The 21,087-nt window shown below is 41.9% G+C and overlaps 1 protein-coding gene across 2 annotated transcripts in view; it reads left to right on the forward strand.

Annotated features, from left to right (window-relative positions):
• The window catches only part of LOC121442806 (rho GTPase-activating protein 7), a 152,612-nt gene that overhangs the window by 42,911 nt on the left and 88,614 nt on the right, over window positions 1–21,087 (forward strand). Inside the window, exon 1 of one of the 2 annotated variants that reach the window (XM_041644442.1) lies at window positions 6,304–6,374. The exons of the other annotated variant lie outside the window; for it this stretch is intronic. The gene's annotated coding sequence lies outside the window, so the exon portion shown is untranslated. Of the gene's footprint in view, window positions 1–6,303; window positions 6,375–21,087 lie in introns of those variants that run through there. 2 annotated transcript variants of the gene reach the window in all.

Here is a 21,087-nt window from a genome sequence, read left to right on the forward strand (position 1 = left end):
AAGTGTTATTTGGTTAGTTGTTTGACAGCATCAAAGCTTCTGGCCATTATTTCTTTGGTCCACATGGGACCAAATTCATTTTACTAATCCATCTTTTCTAAGGTGGGAATGTTTGCCATAGCTGCAGGTCACCAATTGGAGTGAAATGAAGACTCTCAGAATCCAACGCTTGTTTATAGGGGCAAGTTGTCGTTATCAATGTGAGATATAGAGAAACGCCTTAGTTTGTCTATCCCGGAGTCCCTTATAGTCAGCGAGGAAACGGCATATAAAATACATAACCAAGGAAAAGGAAGGATTCGTTTTCTCCACCTCTTCCTCCCTTCTCCTTTACTGAATTATCATTCATATACTGTGCACTTCATTGAATACATACAGTTCAGTAGCCTTTAATATAACAGAATTGCACATGGTTTAATACAGTCCATCACCTAAGACAGTATCTTACCCAGTACCATCACTCTCCACTGCCCATCCAACCAGGTCCTAGACAGCCATTGACCTGCTGTCTCTGTTTGAATATTATGGTCATTTCATACAAATGGAATTATATCCTACATAGTCCCATTAGATTTGCTTCTGTCATTGATATATTATTTTCAAGGTTCATAATAATGTAGCATGTGCCAATAGTTTATTGCTTATACTGCCACAAAATATTTCACTATGTTTGTGTGCCACCTACTATATTTATCCTTCTATCAGTAAGGGGCATGGTGCTGTTTCCATTAAGTGCCATGCTGAGTAATGTTGTCATGTATGTTTTCATATATACAGAACCGTGAAAACACATCTTCGCTGTCCTTAGATATATGCCAGATTCTGAGGTCATATGTGTTATATCTGATCTTTACCTTCTGAGCGATGGTCAAACCATATTTCAAGGCAGCAATGGAATTTTACATTCTCTCCAACAGTATATGAGAGTTCTAATTCCCCCACATCCTCATGAATACTCATACTTATTATTCTTTTGCTAAAAAGCCATCCTAATAGCTGCAAAACCAGCTATTTGTGGTCTTAGTTTGAAGTTCCCATTCTATAGACATGGCTGATAATGTTGAGTATGTTTATATGTATCTTGACTATTTATATCTGTATTTTTTCCCTGAAGAGATGTCTATCCCTAACCTTTGTCCATTTTAAACTGACTTGGGTGTCATTTTATAATTGAGTTAGGAATTCTCCATATATTCAAGATACAAGCACTCTATCAAATATATGATTTTCAACTTTTCTCTAATTCCATATAGTTGTATTTCATTTGTATTTTAATAAATAGAGCTTGCCTGAAGATCAGAGAGTAAAACAACCCCACTGGTCAGCCTTACAGATCAGGTAGTGGTGTCACACACTTTTAATCCCAGTAGTCACACTAGTTGACATAGAAACGGGGCAGTGCATGCTTTTAATCCCTGTGGTGCACGCCTTTTAATGCCAGAACTAGAGAGGAATATAAGATGGGAGGAGACAGCTCTCAGGTCCTGTCTCATTCTGATATTCCTGAAGGCAGGATGGTTATTTAGGACTGAGGTAGATGTAAGAGCCAATGACTGGCTGTTTTGCTTTTCTGACCTTTAGGTTGAACCCGAATTTCTGCCTTTGAGTTTTTATTAATCATGTTTCAATTCTATTTAACTGTTCCCTGATAATTGTGTATTTCCTGATTTAAAGAACAGTAAACTCTTTTAAAAGAAGCCCTGAGTCACAATAGAGAAAATAGAGCATATTTCAAAACCTCTTCCATGCCAAATATACAACCTTCTAACAAACCCTAATAATACAAGAATAAGAGCCTAGAGAATATAGCTATGGTTCCTTCAATCCTGTTCCAACAATATTATTTTTAGTTTGCATAGATGTGTATATATGCATATATATGACACATATATTTGAATGAATTAAAGGACAGAAATATTCTATATAGCAGTCTGTTGTCTTAACACTAGGCTTGGTTGGCCTAAACACCAGCTATGTAAATACCAACATATTCAAGTCAAAGTTGACTAAATAAAGTATAAAAGTCACTAAATTTATAATATCAAATGATTTTATAATCTGTTCATTTGTATGTGATTGCCAAATTTAAAGATGATGAAAAGTAAAATATTTGCCTATTCCCCAATAAATTAGCTATGATGATCAGGCCATGCCAAGCATCCCAAAACCTTTATTAATATTCCGTCACACTTTACATTCATGAGTCTATCTCCAAGAAGAGACACTGATGTTGGCGAATTCAGCATCACATTAGAACCAACATATGGAGTTTTTACCCTAACAGTGATGCATTTGAGAAAACAATACTCCTCCCTGCAGCTAATAACTGTGTGACCTTTGACCCTCTCAGCCCAGACCCACCAGCTAGAGATCTACCAAGTTTCCTGACTGATCTCTGAGATTCAATAACAGTGAGACATAGAAGATGAGATCTTCTAGCCTCTAACTAAGTAATAATGAGTCCCTGCTACATTTTCTGTGAGCTAATCTCAAGATAAGATGACATATAATACATTTTTATTAACATGATCAATGTAGGCAGAGAATTCAGAATCAGCTCCGCACTCAGCCGCACCCCTAGTCCCTATAGTCCATACAGAATAATAATGAGCCTTTCACATTCGCGTTCAAGGTCTCTGTCAAGGCCGCTCATAGAGATTAGCTTCCTCATATTAGGTTTTGTGATTCTGGTTTATGTTGTTCTGATCACTTTGAATTGAACCACTTGATAAAATTAAATTAAATCTTGATTCAAAGCGATATACCAGAGTAGACAAGAATCTTTCTCAGATCAAAGCCTTAGTGTTTACAGGCCTTCCAATGCCTCAGAGTCAATATGAGTAACGGGGGCGGGGAAGCAGACAGACAACCTGAGAAGACAACCATCCCTATATATGGAGAGAATCATTTTCTTTTTTTTTCTTTTATTGTTTTTATTGAGCTATATATTTTTCTCCACTCCCCTTTCCTTCTACCCTCTCCATGGTCCCCACGCTCCCAATTTACTCAGGAGATCTTGTCTTTGAGGAGTGTTTTCTAAAGCAAAGCTCAGAACACAGCTGCTCATAATGGAGACTAATGCACTTTAAATCACTATGGAAACGTGGGGCCTGAGACCTGTGCTGTTATACCCATCAGAAGCTGCCATTAGCATCTCCCCCAAAAGACCTGGAAAGAAATTTTTACACTTTGACATTTTAGTTCTAAATCTGGTCGTTCATGCTGGCTAGCACTCAACTATAGGAAAACATAAGTGTTTTCAAAGTCAATATTCAGTCAACCTACCAGCAATTCTTGGTAATGCTAAATGGAAGAGCAGAGCAGGACACGGCCATGTGAAGTGCTGTGGAGTCACCTGTGGCCCCTTGCATCGCTCCTCACCATACAGCATTAGTTTATGGCATTACTGGAGAGACTGGACAGAGTTTCCTTTAGTCAGAAACCATGTGTGAAAGTACTTTGGGTTTTCTATAGAAAATTCAAAATGTAAGATGCACACTATATTAATCAGAATGATACACTTAAACAAATGTATTGGCATTCAAAACCAAAAACGAACAAAATACCAACATCTATCTATATGGGGAGAGGAAAATTTGTACTTGTTTGCCATGATGGATTCTTGCCTGCTCATTGCTACCCGGTGCTGCCCAATGTTCTAAACGTCCATGGAACTGTTTTGCCTGGGGCTGACGTCAGAAGCACTTGAGTACTGAGAAGGGACAAAGTTATTTACCCTCGCTGATTGGGTGCCAACCTGCTAGTCACATTCCTTCCTAAGCTCCAGCAAATCTCTTGACTTTGCTGGGAAGCCTCTAAATGCAAGTGTGATGATAATACAGGTGGTTGAAGTACCTGGGGGAAAAAAATGAAGCCTTTTGAAGGTGCCCTGGAGCCACTTCAACAATCTAAGGAAAACTTACTCTTGTTCAAGAGTCACACTCAAAAAGGCAGAGGCCCCACCTTTACAGAACCTCAGCTGTGGGTGTGAAACGGCACGAGGATGCAGAAGAGGGGCAGGCATTTCCGCCTTACGCAACAGCCTTCAGTCAGTCAAGAAGAAGAGTGGACCTCTCCAAGAATTCTCATCGGTCTTTCATTTCCTGGTGTAGATAGGGAAGCGCGTGGACCAGAAATAACAAAGAAAAGACGGCTGTGTGCCTATTCCAAGAGCTCATCTTTTTCAGTGTCCAGAAAATTCCCAAGGATGCTTCCAACTCTATTATATATTTTCCATTGTGTCTTCTGTTGCTAACCTGCTCGATGCCAGAGTCTACTGTAAGATGGGTCAGCTTTGGTCATTGTGGGAAGTAGCTACACTGGAGATAGAAACGTGTGCGCCCTTACTCCTGCTGATACTGCCCCTAACACTTGCTGAGCTGTGCGTGCTTGCCCTGACGGGGGAGGAAAAATGGCTGAGACGGAAGCGACTTCTTAAGGAAGGAAGTGAATAGTGCAGGAAGAACAAACCAGAATCTTCCCAAAATAGAGTTCACCTTTGACCGTCTCCTTACGGTTCTCTGCTTCGAGTCCAAGTTCCAGTGGGGCGGAAGACACATGTGCAAGCCTGCTTAAGCCTGTCCTTGTCCATGGACGTTAATATTTTTCTGAATAACCTGTCCTTGGCATTTGGAGAGGTGAGATGCAGCCAAAATGGCACCATTTGCTCCCTCATCTGCCTGAAGAGTCTGTCTTCTTCCAGCTAAGAACCAAAACATTAATGATATTTCATTTCATTGGAATTTTATATTTCACTAACATGCTCTTCTAAGACGCAGAGCTGAACAGGAACCTTCTAGAAAACAGATTTTCTGTAGTCCGTGTTTCAAGCAACCAATACCTTCAACTTATAGGCTGCAAACACTTTTAGCTTATGTTCCTTCCTGTGAGAAATCCCACCTGCCATGCCAGGGTATAGCGTGGTTATTTTTCTGTCCACCTGTGCCCAAGTCATTTTTTTTGTAATCAAAAGGTATCAATTTTTTATCAAAAAGATTCTTTGTGTTTTAGATGCTTTGTTTCATTGTATGCCTTCAATAGGTGTAATAATTCCAACATCTGCCTGGCTTGGTTTTGGTGGTCTAAGGTAAACGCATGTGAGAAAAAAATAGCTTTTGTACATACTTTAAGTATATTTTTGTTTTTATTAGGGTTGGTTTCAGACATTCCTTGCATTTTTTGGAAATCTTTTGATTCATTTCTGTTTTAATGTGTCTTGTAAAACTCTCTACCTTTTACTGAAGCATATTAGCCACTGGAAAAAAAATTAAAAACAGTAGGAATGGTTGAAGCCAGTTTTAAAGACCTTACAGGTAAAGTAAAAATTTCAGGTTATAAAGCTCTGTTTTCCAATAAGTAGTGCTAACAGACTAATAAAACGAAGTGTTTGTTGTTTATTGGACACTGGCATTCCAATAGTTTCAGGCAACCAGTTCATTCCTTTGTTACATTTTCTGTGGAAAAAATAGTATTAAGGAATGCATATATACTAATCAACGTTTATAGTATCTTTTAAGGCTAAGGTGAAATGAAGGTAGTTGTACGTGTTCTCTCCTTTTACCATAGTTAAGGAATATCATTGGTAGTCAATTGTTCCGTGTTTGTAGTCTCTTTCAAAACAAGGGCACAAGGACTGATGGAAAACAAACATCACAGGATCTGGAGAGATGGCTTAGAAGTGAAAAAGAAGAACTATTTTTATAGGGGACCTGGGTTTTTGGTTTCCACCACTGGAGGTGCTAGTGGTATCTGTGATGTTTCATATCGTATAATGCATAGTACTGCCCCTCCCTCGCCACAGAGAATGATTTGATGCAAAATGAGGTTGAGAAATCCAGATCCATCCCTTTGCTAAGAAAAATATTTCAAAGAGGAGACAACTGGGCAACAGAGCTCTTGGGGTGGTTGACATGAAAGAATGGGCACTCGAGCATACCATGGAGTCCTGGCACGTTACGTTGAAAGAAAATGTCGGACAATGTGGATAGTAAGAGCACTGGAGTGGGAGGGGGAGGGGGGCAAGTGGGAGAACTCAAAGAGGACGTGAGCCAAGTAGAGCAAAGAATGCATTGGGAAAAGGAGCAGGAACTAGAAGAGTGCCTTAGCATTCAGAGCGAGGCTCTAGGGCCCCTTCTTCTAATCTGGCGGAGTGGTCTAGAGCTTGTCAGAGGAGGCATTTTCTCAGGCAATGAAAACTCTGCTGAAGGGGAGCTATTTGAGCGGCTTTGACTCTGGAGACTTAGTATCATCACACGAGACCCTCTTGTCAAATCCTTTCTAGCTGCACCCGTGAAGGATCGCTATCGTCTTTGCCATTGTGATGGCTACTAAATTGAGCTGATACACGCGTAGGAGTGAGAGCCTCCGAAGCTTGGGTAAGAGAGGGGACCAGGTGTGGCGGAATCATCTGGAGTAATCAAAGAGAGACAAAGGGGAGGAGCAGCATGACTCACTGTGCAGGAAAAGAAGGGCCAGAGAGAGAAGTCATCTAAAAAACCTTTCTAGAGAGTTATATAAGAGATGCAAGAGCCCCAGATGGAGGGAGCTGCTGTCCGCAAGGACTGGAGAGCAGGGACCCAGCAACTGGAATGACACTCCTGCTGGGCACACTGAGGAATAGTTTGCAGCCCTTGTAGAGTTGGACACAGAAGTAAGCAGGTTGCCCCATGGGCTTCTAGTCTATTCCTAGGTAATAAGAGAACAAAGTTGAAAAATGCATACAGTTTCTGACTGGGCATCAGATATTTTTATAGATAATCAAGAGAATTCCAAACAGATGTGGATAATGCATCTTCCTTGAATTAGGTGTTATCTTCGACAGTACTGTATTAACTACCACTATTTACAGAGCATGAATATATGATAAAATGTTTTCTCTGGGTTTAAAGTTTATCTGCTCCACATGTGATAATGTTTAAATTCAAATTCCCCCAGCTCCACACAAAGAGATAGAATTCCCTAAGTTAAGTCGTTTTTTAATTTAAAAAAAAAAGTAAACCATTTGGAATATGATGCAGTAATTTTACTCCATTGAGAATATGAGATATGGATTTCTTCGCATGTAAGCTTCAAAAGTGAAGAGATTTGCGGCGGTGTTGGTTTGGTTTTCATTGCTACAACTAACACTATGCTTAGAAGAATAATCAACACAATTTCCTTAGTGGATGTATGGATGGATGGAGCAGTCGATTAGTGAATTAACAAAGGCCTATGTGGTATGTGCACTCAGTTGGTGATTGGACAAGTTCTGTGTCACTCTGGGGTGTTAGCTATGACAGTACCTGACCCCAAGTCATGAATCGAGGCTCTTCACAAATTCATCTTGCTAAGATTCATCTGCTGTCACTCATTTGTGACCGCAGGCCCTCAGACCAGTGCTTTTCTCCTTCTTCCCTCCCCGGGAAGCCAACAGAGGCAAATCAGTAAAGTTAGAAGTGGGTGGAGATAAGCGCACGAGGGGATTGATTTTCACTCCTCGGAAGTGGCAATCGGTTTGTCTCCTTACGCCTTTCCCCAAGAGGAATGTTTCCATGTTCCTGAAGAAAGCCACGTCGCCCTTACAGGGGTGGAGCTGGCAGCACCTTTGAGGCTGGGTCTCCTCAAGGCACTGCAGAAAGAAGGGCTCTTCAGTAACACTTGACGATATGCCAGTTCCCCCAGCGATAAGAGCAGCCTGGGGCACCAACAGTCACTCCGACCACAGGCTGCATCTCTCAGTCCAGAGCCCACACGGCCCTCCTCACCAAGGCAAAAGGCAGAGCGACCTTGAAAGCCTGCCAACAGAGTCCTGGAAATTACAAGAGCAACTTTCCTGGAATTGTTCGGACAAAGTAGGACCACGAAACGTTTCCTAAAAGGATTCTCTCCCGGTTAGAAGGATCCGCATTTGGGTATTGTCCTTCACTACCGCCCTGGTGAGGACTTCCCAGGGTTAACAGCGTCACCTCACTTCCTGTATTAGTTGCCAGATTGTTTTCCACATACTTGAAGCCTTCATTTAGCATAGGAAAGGAAACACGGGCATGATTTATTCAGAATATATCCTCCTATAAAATAATCAATTGAAAGCATTTATATAACATGCATTAAATTAAGCACATGACACAGTTGGGGCTTCACTGCAGGTGACCCTGTGACTCCTGAGAGATCCAGGTTCATCACTTTCAGGAGCAAAGGAAGGAAAAGAAAGAGACATGGAGGCTTCTCTTCCCTGCCAGTGACTGTCCCTTCTGTTTCACATTTGACCCAGGAAAGAAACCAGTGCAACTTCTTAGTTTTAAATGTCACACCTTATAAAAGTACTATGTCTTTGGATTTAGCGCCAATAGGTTTCCAACATCCTTCAAGATTCTGTAATTAGGGTATTTTCTAAATGCCTTTTGAAAGTAATATGGTCCCTGGGTTCAGTAGCAAGAGTTTTCCAACATCCTTCAAGATTCTGTAACTCATGTATTTTCTAAAAATTTGAAAAGTCCCCATAGAGTAAGTAAGACATTAATTATTCTTCTGTCCGTAGAATAAGTAAGACATCAATTATTCTTCTGTCCCTGTGGAAACACAGACACTGATGCATGGCCATTTCTGCATGTTGGGAGCGCTGAGGTGTGACAGGTGTGTGGCACACAGCTCTCTGTCCCTTCACACCATGGGCTTCGTCGTGTTCATTATGCTTTATGACCTATGCTCAGTCAATAGGAACCTCTGTTGGAAACTCTCTTTCTTTGACTTTCAAATCCATTTTCAAAGTCTAGTTAAGGTTGATATTATCATGCAGAATTTTTTATGTTTCATTTTTACCTTTTCTCTGAGTGTGATGAAAGAAAAAGCTGTAGATTAATACCCAAATCCATTTCTCCACTACATTGGATGTCTTGTCTTGAGATCTGCAGGTACATAAAGAATGAAAAAGCAAGTTTGAATTCTGTGTGGTAACGAAAAGGACAGTGGCAGATGATTGCTTTAACTCGTGTCCTTGAGAAAGGCCAACCTGAAGGAGAGATCAAATGAAAACGAGCGACGGCCAGCTTTTAGTCGAATGGAAAATACTTCTAGGCTTCTGCCTCTTAGACCTGACAGCCTCACGAGTTGTCATGGGGTGATACTGAAAACGTTTCATGTATCACGGAGATAAGGCGAGGGTTAAAGGCATGTTTGAAGTTCTCGGAACTATTCTAAAAGAGCCACTCCAGGAAACACAAGCAGTGTTCCGAGTGTGCAGCTCAGCACCCAAAACAGGCTTTGTGTGTGTGTGTGTGTGTGTGTGTGTGTGTGTGTGTGTGTGTGCGCGCGCGCGTATGTATGTATGTATGTATGTATATTTCATCTTCTTTCTCTGATATTTTTGGGCACTAAACCATCACATCGCTAACATTTAATGTTAATCATCTTTGGTAGAACATGCTTCAAAAGAGGTGCTAGGGCCTGAGGAGGTGGTTCAATGAGTAAAAAGAATCTTGCTGTGCAAGCATGAGGACACAAGTTGGATCATCATCACTTATATCAGAAGCCAAGAATGGCCAAGCACGCCTATAACCCCAGCTCTCTGGGAGGCAGACACAAGAGGATCGCTAGGGCTTGCTGTCTGGCCAGTGTGGCAGCAAAAATGATAGTTTCTGTCCCAAAGGAATCAATGAGAGGGTGGTAGGCCAAGCAAGGCACCAGATACCCTGCCCTCTGGTATATATGAGTGCACTCACCAACACACACATGTAAGGATACACTATATACAAATACATCACACACACACACACACACACATAAAATGATTTTTTAAAATTCAAAAAAAAATCCTACTAAAAACCTCACAAACCAGGCCAAATAGAAATACCTAATCTTAAGAAGTGGGCAAACATTAATGCATGTCAAACATTATGTTAAGCCCTAAAAGATTCAGCCAAGCAAATGCAAACACCATCCCTGCCCTCAAGAACCCACAGTGGAGCAGAGGAGGCTGCAATTATTGAGTGAGTCAAAGAAAATCAGAACGTCTTTGAACTGTGAATCCAGGGTGACCATGTTTAGTCTGGGAGAGGACTAGGGATATGGGCAAGCTTAGAGGCACGTATAGATGCTTACCAGGCCATTATGGCTGGCCGTCTAGTCTTCTGAACATAAAGAGCGCCCTTTATCCTGCTCTTTATCGGGGATGGAAATCTCTGTAATATTAGCTGAAATGCCGCGTGGAGTGCTTACATATTTACACCCCGGTTTGTTTAAACTGGAGTCGATGGTTATCTTTCGTCTGTGGGAGCAGGGCCAGCTGTTTGCATAAGTGCTTTGTCTGTGGTGTGGTATGGTCCTGTCTACGATTTTATGTTGCTTCATTGTTGACCAGCTTTAGGTTGCCATCATTCAACACGTGAGTGATGCTAAAAAGTCATTACAGAGATGGACAGAGAATGGAGGATTAGATAGTTTTAGATGGTTTTATCTGCCAAGACTTCAGATAAATTTAGAAAAGCCCCCGCCCCCATCCAAGCTTCCTCTTAGTTTGGGGGTTTTGTTTGCATTCATTTTAATGCTACCCTGTATTTCTACTTTGTAATTATTATACAGTGAACGGAGTTTCTATTTCAGGGAACTTGGAAAAGAAACTGACATGTTACCCTCCCAAATCTCAATGGGGTGTTTTTATTTCATGTATATGATACAAGATATATATACAAGAGGACTATGGTTGGTGATTGTTGGCAATTTCAAGGAGAAAATAAAGCCTGGAAGGCAATCTGGTGGTAATGGCAGGTGACGAGTTAGCCCTCCTTTTATTCTTTCTTCTGGAGCACGTAAGCATACGTAAAAGAAAAGAAGAAAATGCTTCTTTCATGACCCCTGCAAATTAGCCCTCCTCCTCCCCTCTCCAAATCACCAGTGTGTAGGAGCCACAGTCTTGGGATCAGAAAGCACGTCATTGGTTTTCACTGATTGACTAGACTTGTCATCCAAGAGTTAACATTCATGGGACTTTGTCTTTTTCTTTCCAACTTAATGTGTGCAGGACCTGAAACTCATTGTAGTGGTGTTTAAACCAAAAACTATAAACCTCTGTGTTTCTATAAATTGTCATGGTTTATATCCAGTGGTTGATAATTCTGCAACTGTATCTTCCTTTTTATTGTGAAGATTGACCAAAAAGAGACAAGGAATCTGTAGTTCAATCCTTCCTAAAACTAGTAGGTAATCAGATGCATGCAGGTATTGCAGCATTTCCTCTCATGTCTACATTTGAATATAAATTTATGGAAATTTTCTCTTTTATTAAACATTTCAATGTTTTTTTAAGATAACAAATCAATTTGTCACATTGATCCAGTGGAGAAAAATCATTTCTTTAAAAGGTGTGGATGTTTTCGATGGTGGGGAGATTGCGGCCTGAATTTTCTTCTCACCATCCACACTGTTGACACTGACACTTTGATCTCAATGGTGGCTCTGTCCCAGGAGGCTGCTCTGTGAGCTGTTTGATGTCTAGCATCAGCCTAGTCCTCCAGGGAGGACTTGTCAACACCCCCTCAGAGGTTAGCACAGCTCCCAAGGCACTGCTAAGGGTCCCCTAGAGAGTAAAAAAATCACCTCTAGAGTGAGCACTATTCTAGGCTCATGTAATTCTGTATCCATACTTCATGCGAAGCCAACCTGAAGAATCAGTAAGGTTGAGTTTATGCTGTTTTCTTATGAAACTTATTAAGAATTGTTAAGAGTTGGAACGATAGCTCAGCATGCTAAGTCTCCTGCTACCAAATCCAGTGAGCTGAGCTCAACTGCAGGAACCTACATGGGAGGTGAAGAGAACACACTCCTACAAAGTTGGCCTCGGCATTTGTACCACAGTACATTCATACTCACAAATTTGCACATCCTCGTGTTCATACACACACATGCAAATAAACCGGTGTCATAGTACACACGAACCCACATATTTGCACACACTCATCCATATGTGACACACAAACAGGTGTCATAGTATACACACGCCCACACATTTGCAGTCATACATAAACACACACCAATAAACCGATGTTATAGTGTACATATGCCCACACATTTGCAGTCATACATAAACACACACCAATAAACCGATGTTATAGTGTACATATGCCCACACATTTGCGTGTATACACATACACACACACACAATCCTGTTTTTTAGAAAGGATTTTAGTGGCAGCGTGATATTCACACTGCTTCAAGGTTTTGGTCCTTTGCTTTTAGAGGAATGAGAGAAGGACCCCAGGGCCCTGCACGTAGGCGGCAAGCTCTCTTCGGCTGGTGCTGTCCTCCACCATGACAACTTGCTTTTGACATCTTGTCTTACCAAGAAAAATCACCCTGATTCAAACTTCAGTCTATTTCAATACCGACTTGTAAAACCCATTGAAGTTTTTTTAAAAAGCAGTGCAACACTGTCTTCTTACTGAGCCGTTTCAGAACGTTCCTTGTGCAATTCCTCCATTTTCTGAAGATTCCACTAAAATTTAACTGAAGCTCTCTGCTTTGAAGAATAGCAAACAGGAAATTGCACATTTATGTTAAAAATATGCTCAAAATTAGCACAACTATTTTTTAAAATTATTTTAGCAGGTTAGAAAACAATGTCAGATTTTTCTTTATTATTATTTTTGTTTATTTTTCTGAACAGGATTTCTCTGTGTAGACATGGCTGTCCTGGAACTTGCTCTGTAGACCAGACTGGCCTTGAACTCACAGACATCTGCCAGCTTCTGTCTCTGCCTCCCAAGTGCTGGGATTAAAGGCATGTGCCACCACTATCCCACTAGATTTTTCTTTTTTAAGATTTATTTGTTTTGCTTATTTATACATGTGTGCCTGCATAAGTTTGTGTGTACCACCTGTCTCCAGATACCCTCAGGGCTTCAGATCGTCAAGAACTGAAGTTACGGGCAGTTGTGAGCCATGATGTGAATGCTGAGAATCGAACTCAGGCCTTCTGAAAGTGCAGACAGTGCTCTTAGCAATAACCCATCTCTCCAGATGCTGTTAGATTTATTTTTTTTTTCTTAATCACGCTGGGAACTTGAATAGGGATCCGAACACATCATTTTCAATAGGGAATTCGCACTCAAACACATACATTTCCAGAGCACTCTACCAGAGCTGTAGATAGAAAATGGTTTCTTGTTCTTTTCCGGGCACCATTATTTGCACACTCGTTGTTTGAATGTCATCCTTATTGTCGAGAAGCTCTCAGCATTTTGGTTTAGACATATGCTTTTAGCTATAATTCTGACAGCTGCTTATCATCACAGATGTAACAGCAGTCTGCAATGTTTGCCCCTTCCTTATGATGAAATACCCAGCAAACCTGCGCATAGCAGCCAAATGTTTCTTTGGCCACTCGCTACCTCATTCCAAATGCTGTAAAGAACTCACTGTATTTTATTAATCTAGAGTCTCTTGATTAAAACATCAGGCCATTAATTTCACGTACCATTTTGTACACTTTGAACTTCTTTGCCTGAACAACTCATGTATTAATTTTGCAATGCTGTCTCCATAAACCAGTCCGGGACTCATTCTGCAGTTAAATTTCTAGCTTTTCCACAAACTATGACTTGAATTGAAGGAGCTGTTCACCATCGAGCATAGCACCTCGACTTGGTTGGTTGTCCTTTTCCTTGGTGACTTATCATGGGAGCAGAATGGACTCGCTCCTTGCACTGCCGAGAAAGCACTTAGCAATGTGCTGAGACCCATCAGAACACCTGCTCTTGGGTCAGTGGCATACTCCTGACCCCCTGTCCTACACCATGTTTTATAAAACCCACCCACTCTGATTGCTACCAATGCTCACAGTGTTAACCATCAGCGGAATTCATCTGAGCTCACTGCCACAACCACTTTTCGAAAGACTTCTCAGCCGTTTTTGCCAAGGTACAACCATGTGTCCCTGATATTTCTTCAGGTCACCGGTCAGTAACTGAAGATTTCAGTTATGATTTCTGAGCATTTGACATGACCACGAAACTGAGTATCCCATAAAGACCTCAGTCAGGTGGACCTGATTAAGCATATTTGGCAGGCATCAGTGCAGACTGTCTTGCTAATGCTGATGACTTTGGCCCATCATCACTTGGAGCTTGTGCCTCAAAGACCAGCTTTTCTCTAAAGAAGATTTGCTTTCAGTGCAGTAATTGTATATCCATATTTTAGGACTTATATCAGTCATTTGGCGGGGACGGGGGGGGGGGGGAATGAGTAGAGGACAGACAGGTTGCCAGATCTAGCTAGACTTTCGGCCCAAACAGTTCAGACTCAAGCAAAGAGGAATCCCAGCAATGCCCTGCTCTTTGTCATTTTATTCTTGTCGCTTTAGCTAAGTTTCAGGTGAAGCGCTGCGTCTGTTAGCTGTCTCCAGTTGACTGTAAATGAACCGCAGCATGCCAACAAGCCAGGGAATGGCGGGAAAGCTCTGCCAGCCTGAGTCATGCTCACCCTCTTCCCTAGCAGATTTGGCATATCCTAAGTGCCATGTGCCCCACGGGTGAGGCACGAACCAGTGCTGAGCCACATAACTTAATATTAGAAAGGCTAGGCTTCATTCTTCTGTAGTCAAAACATCAAATAGAAGCAGAAGCCGATCATATTCTCTCCAGCGGACCTTGCTACTGTTACCAGACGGTATTTCCCAAGACCCCTACCTTAGAGTAAGTACTAGGTGTCCTTAGAAGAGATGATGGACACCAGCCTCTGGCTGCAGACTGAAATTAACTCTATTTTCCTCTCTTAAATTAGAACTTGTAATGCGGTTCTTTGGCCTGGGAAATTTGGGGTTTTCTTCCCTCCGGCCTGCCCACCTAGTCTTTCCACCTGGCCTATAACTGTTTGGACTGAGCGCGTGATTACAGAAGGCGCCATTTCAAGACTGGCCGGATTCAGGCAGTGTGATCAAGAAGGTGTTAAGAAACAAGCCAATTAGTAACCCAGTTTAGAGTTACAGTGCAAAATACAAGACAGGTGCTCCTACCACTAACTGACTGAAAAGCCCTCTCTCCACTTAGTCATCTGTGAAGGCAACGAAGGAATCTGACCACAAGCATCCTCGTAAAAAGTTAAAACAGTTCCCTGGCCGAGGTAAGAAAGGAATGGAACAGGTCAGAATTTCCAGCCAGAGTGTGACAGGTATTGGTGAGACAGGCAGAACGCCAAATGGCTATTTAAAAAGAGGTCATGTTTTCGGATCATTAAAGCACAGCGTTTTATTTGCCAATGATTTATTTTATTTGTAACATACCCTGCTCATAATGAAACGGAATAGCCATGACTTGAGCTCAATAAAATACTTTATTGCCTCTAAAACCTGTGAGAATGCGTGTGTCTGTGTGTGTTTGGAATGTGTAAAAGAGTTAAAATTACCCTAAGACGGTCTATAATTATTTATTTCTAGGTTTAAAAAGTTGAGTTTAAAATAAAAAAAAAAAAACCACTGGAATTTGAGCTTTGCCTATCAGCCAGCATTTATCAACAGAAAACTAAAGCTAACTTGAAAGTCTGAGGGAAACAGTGTGTTTAACCTTAACCCGCGTTTGATGTTTTCGTTACCTTGACCTGCAAATAGCTCAGAGTGAATGGATTTGATAGAGAGCTCCTCTTGTCAAGTCCAGCGCAGGCGCCAGTCTCCCAATATCTGTTAGTGCAGCCAGAAGAGCTTGCCCATCTATGGGTCTAGATGGGCCCTTGGGGGATTCACTATGCCAAACGATTCTAGAAACATCTCATTTGACAGGGAGGTTTTCCTGAAAGGAGATGTTTCCTCTGAACATTTTTGTTTCCACAATATTGCAATATTGCAGTTACATGGACTCTGTTGACCCCATGTACGCCAAAGATCCAAGAAGCACCAATATTAGGGTTTTAAGCAAGACTCCCAGGATGTCTCCCATAAGCCACAGCTGTGGTAGAAGGTGACTCGGGACTCATCTGGGGAGGAGATAAGACTGGGAATTAATGTGAACTCTAAAGCTGCTTCCTTATCATGTTATTTCCTATCCATTTTATTTTGTTGTACAAAAAAAAAATTTCGCTTAAGGGACAGGATGGGAGGCCTATCACAAAGCTATTTGAAAAGGAATTTCCTCTCATCCATAACTCTGAACCTTTGTCTTAAAAAAGTAGAGCCCATGTTTATAACTAAGTATAGAAGGAAGGAAAAGATATTCTTAGAATAAAATTGGCAAGAAGAGAGGCTAGGACACTAGTCAACTCTATCGAGATGTGTGTGTGCAGACTCAGCATGCTTGTCCCTTACACAGACAGGGACACAGGGTTGGGCTTGTCCATTTGTTTCAGTTTCTTCATGCTCACAAACTGTTCCATCTGTGTTGTTTGTTTCCTCCTTGCTTGAAAGAATACCTAAGAGGAACACTCAAAAGGGGAACCAGATTTAGTATGGCTCTCCGTTTCAGAGAGTTCAGTCTACCGGGGAGGATGGGGACAGTGGTGCAACTCCTCATGGTGGCCAGGAAACCACCAAGGAGGGAGAGAGACAGAGACACAGAAAAATAGGGAGACAAAGGTAGAAAGTTGGAAAGAGGGGGAGGAAGGGGAAGTGGGATGGCAGGAAGAAGACAGGGCCAGTGCCCTGATTCAGCCTGGAGTATGCTCTCAGGTACTACTTCCTCCAGCAAGACCCCAAAAAATAGCAGGGCAGCCAAGGACCAAGCCTTTGATAGAGCAGCCATTCACAGAAGCACTTCATGTGCAAACTCCACCTGGCATGAGTGGCCTGCCTTAGAAATGCTGACCCTCAGTAGAGTCTGAAGCCAGGGAGCCCAGACACTTCTCACATGGGTCCCCCGTTCATATTTCTAATTTCCTCCTGAAATTCTGTTTGCCATTGTTGCGACATGATACACATACTGTTTCCAAAAAAGAAAAGAAGAGAAATCATCCCAATACATTTTTGAGAAAAAGATTAAGCACTGTAATTGATTGACATTTGATACGAGTCCTCTCTGATATCTTACAACTCAAAAGGAAATGCTTGACCAACTATTAAGTGGTTAATAGTAAGTGGGCCCAGCCCAACTGCTGCAAAGTGGGCCGTGTTTTAGGTATAAGGAAGGGGCCAGCGGAGGCATGGTGTCTGAAGCAAATGTTTAAATGATGACATGGAACACGATGACTGTATGCCACTTTCCTGCCAGCTGGTGTTTTTAGACTAACACTGAAATCTCTCACTCTCCTTGGAGAGGAGGGCAGAGCAATGAACTAAGGGGAGGGAGCAGCATTGTGGCTAGCAGAATCATTAGACCAGGACATGTGGCCCCAGCAGCCAAGAGCATGAGCTCTCTGTACAACATCCAAAGCAGAGGTTCTCTTCCCAATGCTGCGACCCTTTAATACTCCTTGTGTTGTGATGACCCACAACCATAAAATTATTTTTCTTGATACTTCATGACTATAATTTTGCTGCTGTTATGAATCATGATGTAAATATCTGTATTTCCCGATGGTCTTGGATGACCCCTGTGAAATGGTGGTTCTGCCCCTCCCCCAAATTGGTCACCACTCACAGGGTGAGAACCACTGATCCAAAGTGTTTGTGAGGAACTCTCAGAAAGCAAAACAAATGGGGGTGGGGGTCAAAACGCCTCTGCGGTGGAAATTGATTTTTCTTCTTAATCATTAAACCCCATTGGTTTTTCAATAACTAGAATACGGACTGTGAGTTTGGGTCTAATATATTATCATTGACAAACCTTACTTCTTTGACCTATCTTCAACTAGAATCTATGGTTCTTGTTTTGTAAACCAATTATTACTTTAGTATCAGAAAGTACAAGATGGATCTGAAGTATTACTGCAAGCTTTTACTTGGGTTTATACTCGTGGACTTCAGGATATAAATTAATGAAGCTGTTCTTCAATTTCCATTATGATGTGAAGAAATCTTCAATACAGAAGCTTGACACAACATAGTCTATAATTTTAGATTTTCATCTCAAGGTTATTTCAAAAGAAAGTATTGGAGCACTCTGAAAATACAATTCCAAGTGGTTCCCCAAAACCTTGGAGACAGTCCCAAACAAATCAGAAACAGGTTGCTGGGGTTCCCCCCTTCTTTCTCTTTTTCAATTGCTAGTTTGCCTAATTATTTGGCAATAATAGGGGAAAAAGTCAAAAATAAAAATGCTGGCTGTTTCATAGTAACTATGCACATGGAACTCAACGTGCTCAATCATCCGACTATGCCCTTTCCCTCCTGCGTTCCGTAATTACATTTGAGGCTGGAAATGGAGACCCAGAGCCAAGCCTGGGTTCCATAGTCTGCACGGCATCCCGTTGAAACTAATCTTTGAGACACTGTTTATGCCCAAAGTCCCATTTAGAAAAGAGAGCATGCATCCGTGTTTGCATCTACTTTTACTGAGAGTGTTGGATTCTGAGCCAAACCGGTTACCTGCTTATGAAGCTCAGTTCTACTGCTTTTCACCAAGTGACCTCAAGAAAGCTGTTGAGCCCTGCAGCACCTCGTCTGCAAACTAAGGTGACACTCCTGCCATTTCCTAGTAGCTGTGACCGTTAAATCATGGAGCAGACGGAAACCTCTTTGAGAACTACCCATCATATTGTCAATACTCTGTGTAAAAAAAAACATTCTTTCAGGTTTTTATAAATTCAAAGCCATCACATCTGAGCCCATCTCTGCACCTGTGCAATGGTGCCCACCCAAAGTGATGGGCAGATCCCTGAATGAAGAACTCCAAGTTCTTGTAGACATTGTGCAGACATGGGTGTCTTTAGCTTTGTCCCCTGGCCTACAGGTTGTGTCTCATCACATGGTTCTAAGGTCACTTTCCCAGATCCTACTCTGAATTGTTCCTTCTGAAGTTCTCCTTAGCTTCCAGAAGATTCCAATCTTAAATAATTGGTTTGATCTTTTTTCTGTTTCTTAAATGAAATAAACACTTTGTTCTTGGAGTCATCACTCTGAAGCCACAACCAGGCCACACAAAAGATACTTCAAACCAGTCCATGCTTGTCATCAGCTCTCCTGAAGGTCGTCTTTCGGTTGTCCTGAAGTCAGAGCAGATGAACCTCTTCCAATTACAACACTGATATCGTTGGGGGAACCCACCATGGTTTTAAATCCAAATTGCTCCTTTTATGATCTGCCACCCACAGAGCTCTGAATTTCTGGTCACAAAATATGCTTATTAAGCAGTAATTCTCCTTCTCTCTTGTAAAATGAAGACATAAATAGCCCAAGAATGCTGATCAGCAGAGGCAAGCCACTGTGGATGACGCTGGGAGCTCTGTAGCCAGTTTAACTAGCATGGACATTTTAATGAGATTTATTAACACTTCCTGGAGTGTTAAAATATCGAACCATGACACATAGCTGCCTTCACTCCTATGAGACTCCCCCAGTCCTGAGGTTGGGAACTAGTCACAAAATTAACCTAAAACTGTGAAGCAGATAAAAAGGGAAATTAACAATTTCATGGGCAATTATTTTTTTCACCCATTTTAAAAAAAACAAACTTTATTTGTATCATTTACTAGGTTCTTTGTTTCACATAAACACACACTTGAGGAAACACTTAAGACCAAATAAGTAAGGCGGAGAAAACCCCAGGATGGTGTTTCATTTCTTAGAAGCAATAGAAGCAAACTGAAACCCTGCGTGGCCCCTAAACTCCCTTGCCACTATAATGTTCTCATCTCTTTTCAAGACCAGGCTATGAGCGATTCTGCAGAAACCAAGACAGGAGACTCTTGCATCATAACTTGCTTAGAGAATATGTTTCCACAGCTGAAACTTTTCAAAATATGTGTGCTATGAAGGTAAAGAGCACAAGGCGTATGTGGGGTTTAAAACGATGAACGCTAGCAATCTGAATTGTCTCTGAAGGGAAGAGATACTCCCTTAGCCCCAAATGGTAATCGGCATCTCTGCCCAGTTTCCATGAGAAGAGCTTTCTTCTGGGTTCAGAGGAAATACGAGATTTGGAAGAAACTGAAGAGAATATGGGGTAAAAGAGAAGAACTGTAAAAACATAAAGGATCTTGCTCTAACCACAGAGGCCAGTATCCATTGGAGGAATCCCACACCTCGGGCCTTGGAAGATGCAGGTGTTCAGTGAATGGTCCTCAGCTCGCAGAAAATGGCTATGGATCTGCGGTGGTGGGCGGCAGAACAGTACACACTGGAATGAGAAAAGTCTGAGACACTTTGGTGTCCACTCTCACAAGCAGGGTTAGCACACACATCTCCCAGATGAGTTTGCAATGCACACCTGTCGTCCTAGCACTTGGAAGCCTGAGGCGGAAGGGTCTTGAGTTCAAGGCCAGCCAGAAGCACATCATGAGATCTGCTTAAGAAAACACAGAGGTGAGAGAACGGAAGGAAGGAGGAAAGAAGACAGGAAAGAAAGAAGGGAGAAATTAGTTTAGTCTGAAACTTGCTTCCAAGAGGCTTCAACCTATTAGTCATATCCTACTCTTTGAAGTTACACTAGCAGAACCAAATTTGAGTCCCTGTCCTTCACAGAAGAATTTCATCCGCACAAAGAAACTGAAAGGAATGATAATGACAAAATGATGGTGACAAATGTTCTAGAGATGTTTTTCTATGAATTAAGCATCCTCTGTTCCATCCACTATGCCTCAAGTACTGTAGACCTAGGTGACAAACAGTGCACGCACAGCCCCTTTAGCTGGATCCATCCCCGCGGACCGGAGCTGTTCATTTGTCTGTATGCAGGTTTGATAAAGACACCCGCAGCAGCGGCTGCCTGTACGAACATGTTCGATTGAGAAACTCAGCAGCTTTTGATCTCGCCACAGAATGATTGCCATCTGACCTGCAGTTCCTGACAAAGTGCATTCACTCATCAGCCCCAATAGGTCGCTCAAAGAACCTGTCCAGCGCTGAAGCTACACAGAAAATTCCAGATCTGCATGGGACCAGAACCCAAAATTGGGGGCTTACCACAAAGATTCTCCCATGATAGTACGTGGTACTATCAATTTTGACACAGTAAATGCTCAACTGCAGTATCCAAAGGGAGACCCATACTCAGTCATGGGTATGTAAATCGATTCTCCTAGGTTTACAATCTTATCCCT

This window comes from Microtus oregoni, unplaced genomic scaffold (assembly GCF_018167655.1).
Source record: "Microtus oregoni isolate MIOR12 unplaced genomic scaffold, Mior012 000096F_ref0000112, whole genome shotgun sequence".
In the NCBI taxonomy this organism is placed as follows: Eukaryota; Metazoa; Chordata; class Mammalia; order Rodentia; family Cricetidae; genus Microtus; species Microtus oregoni.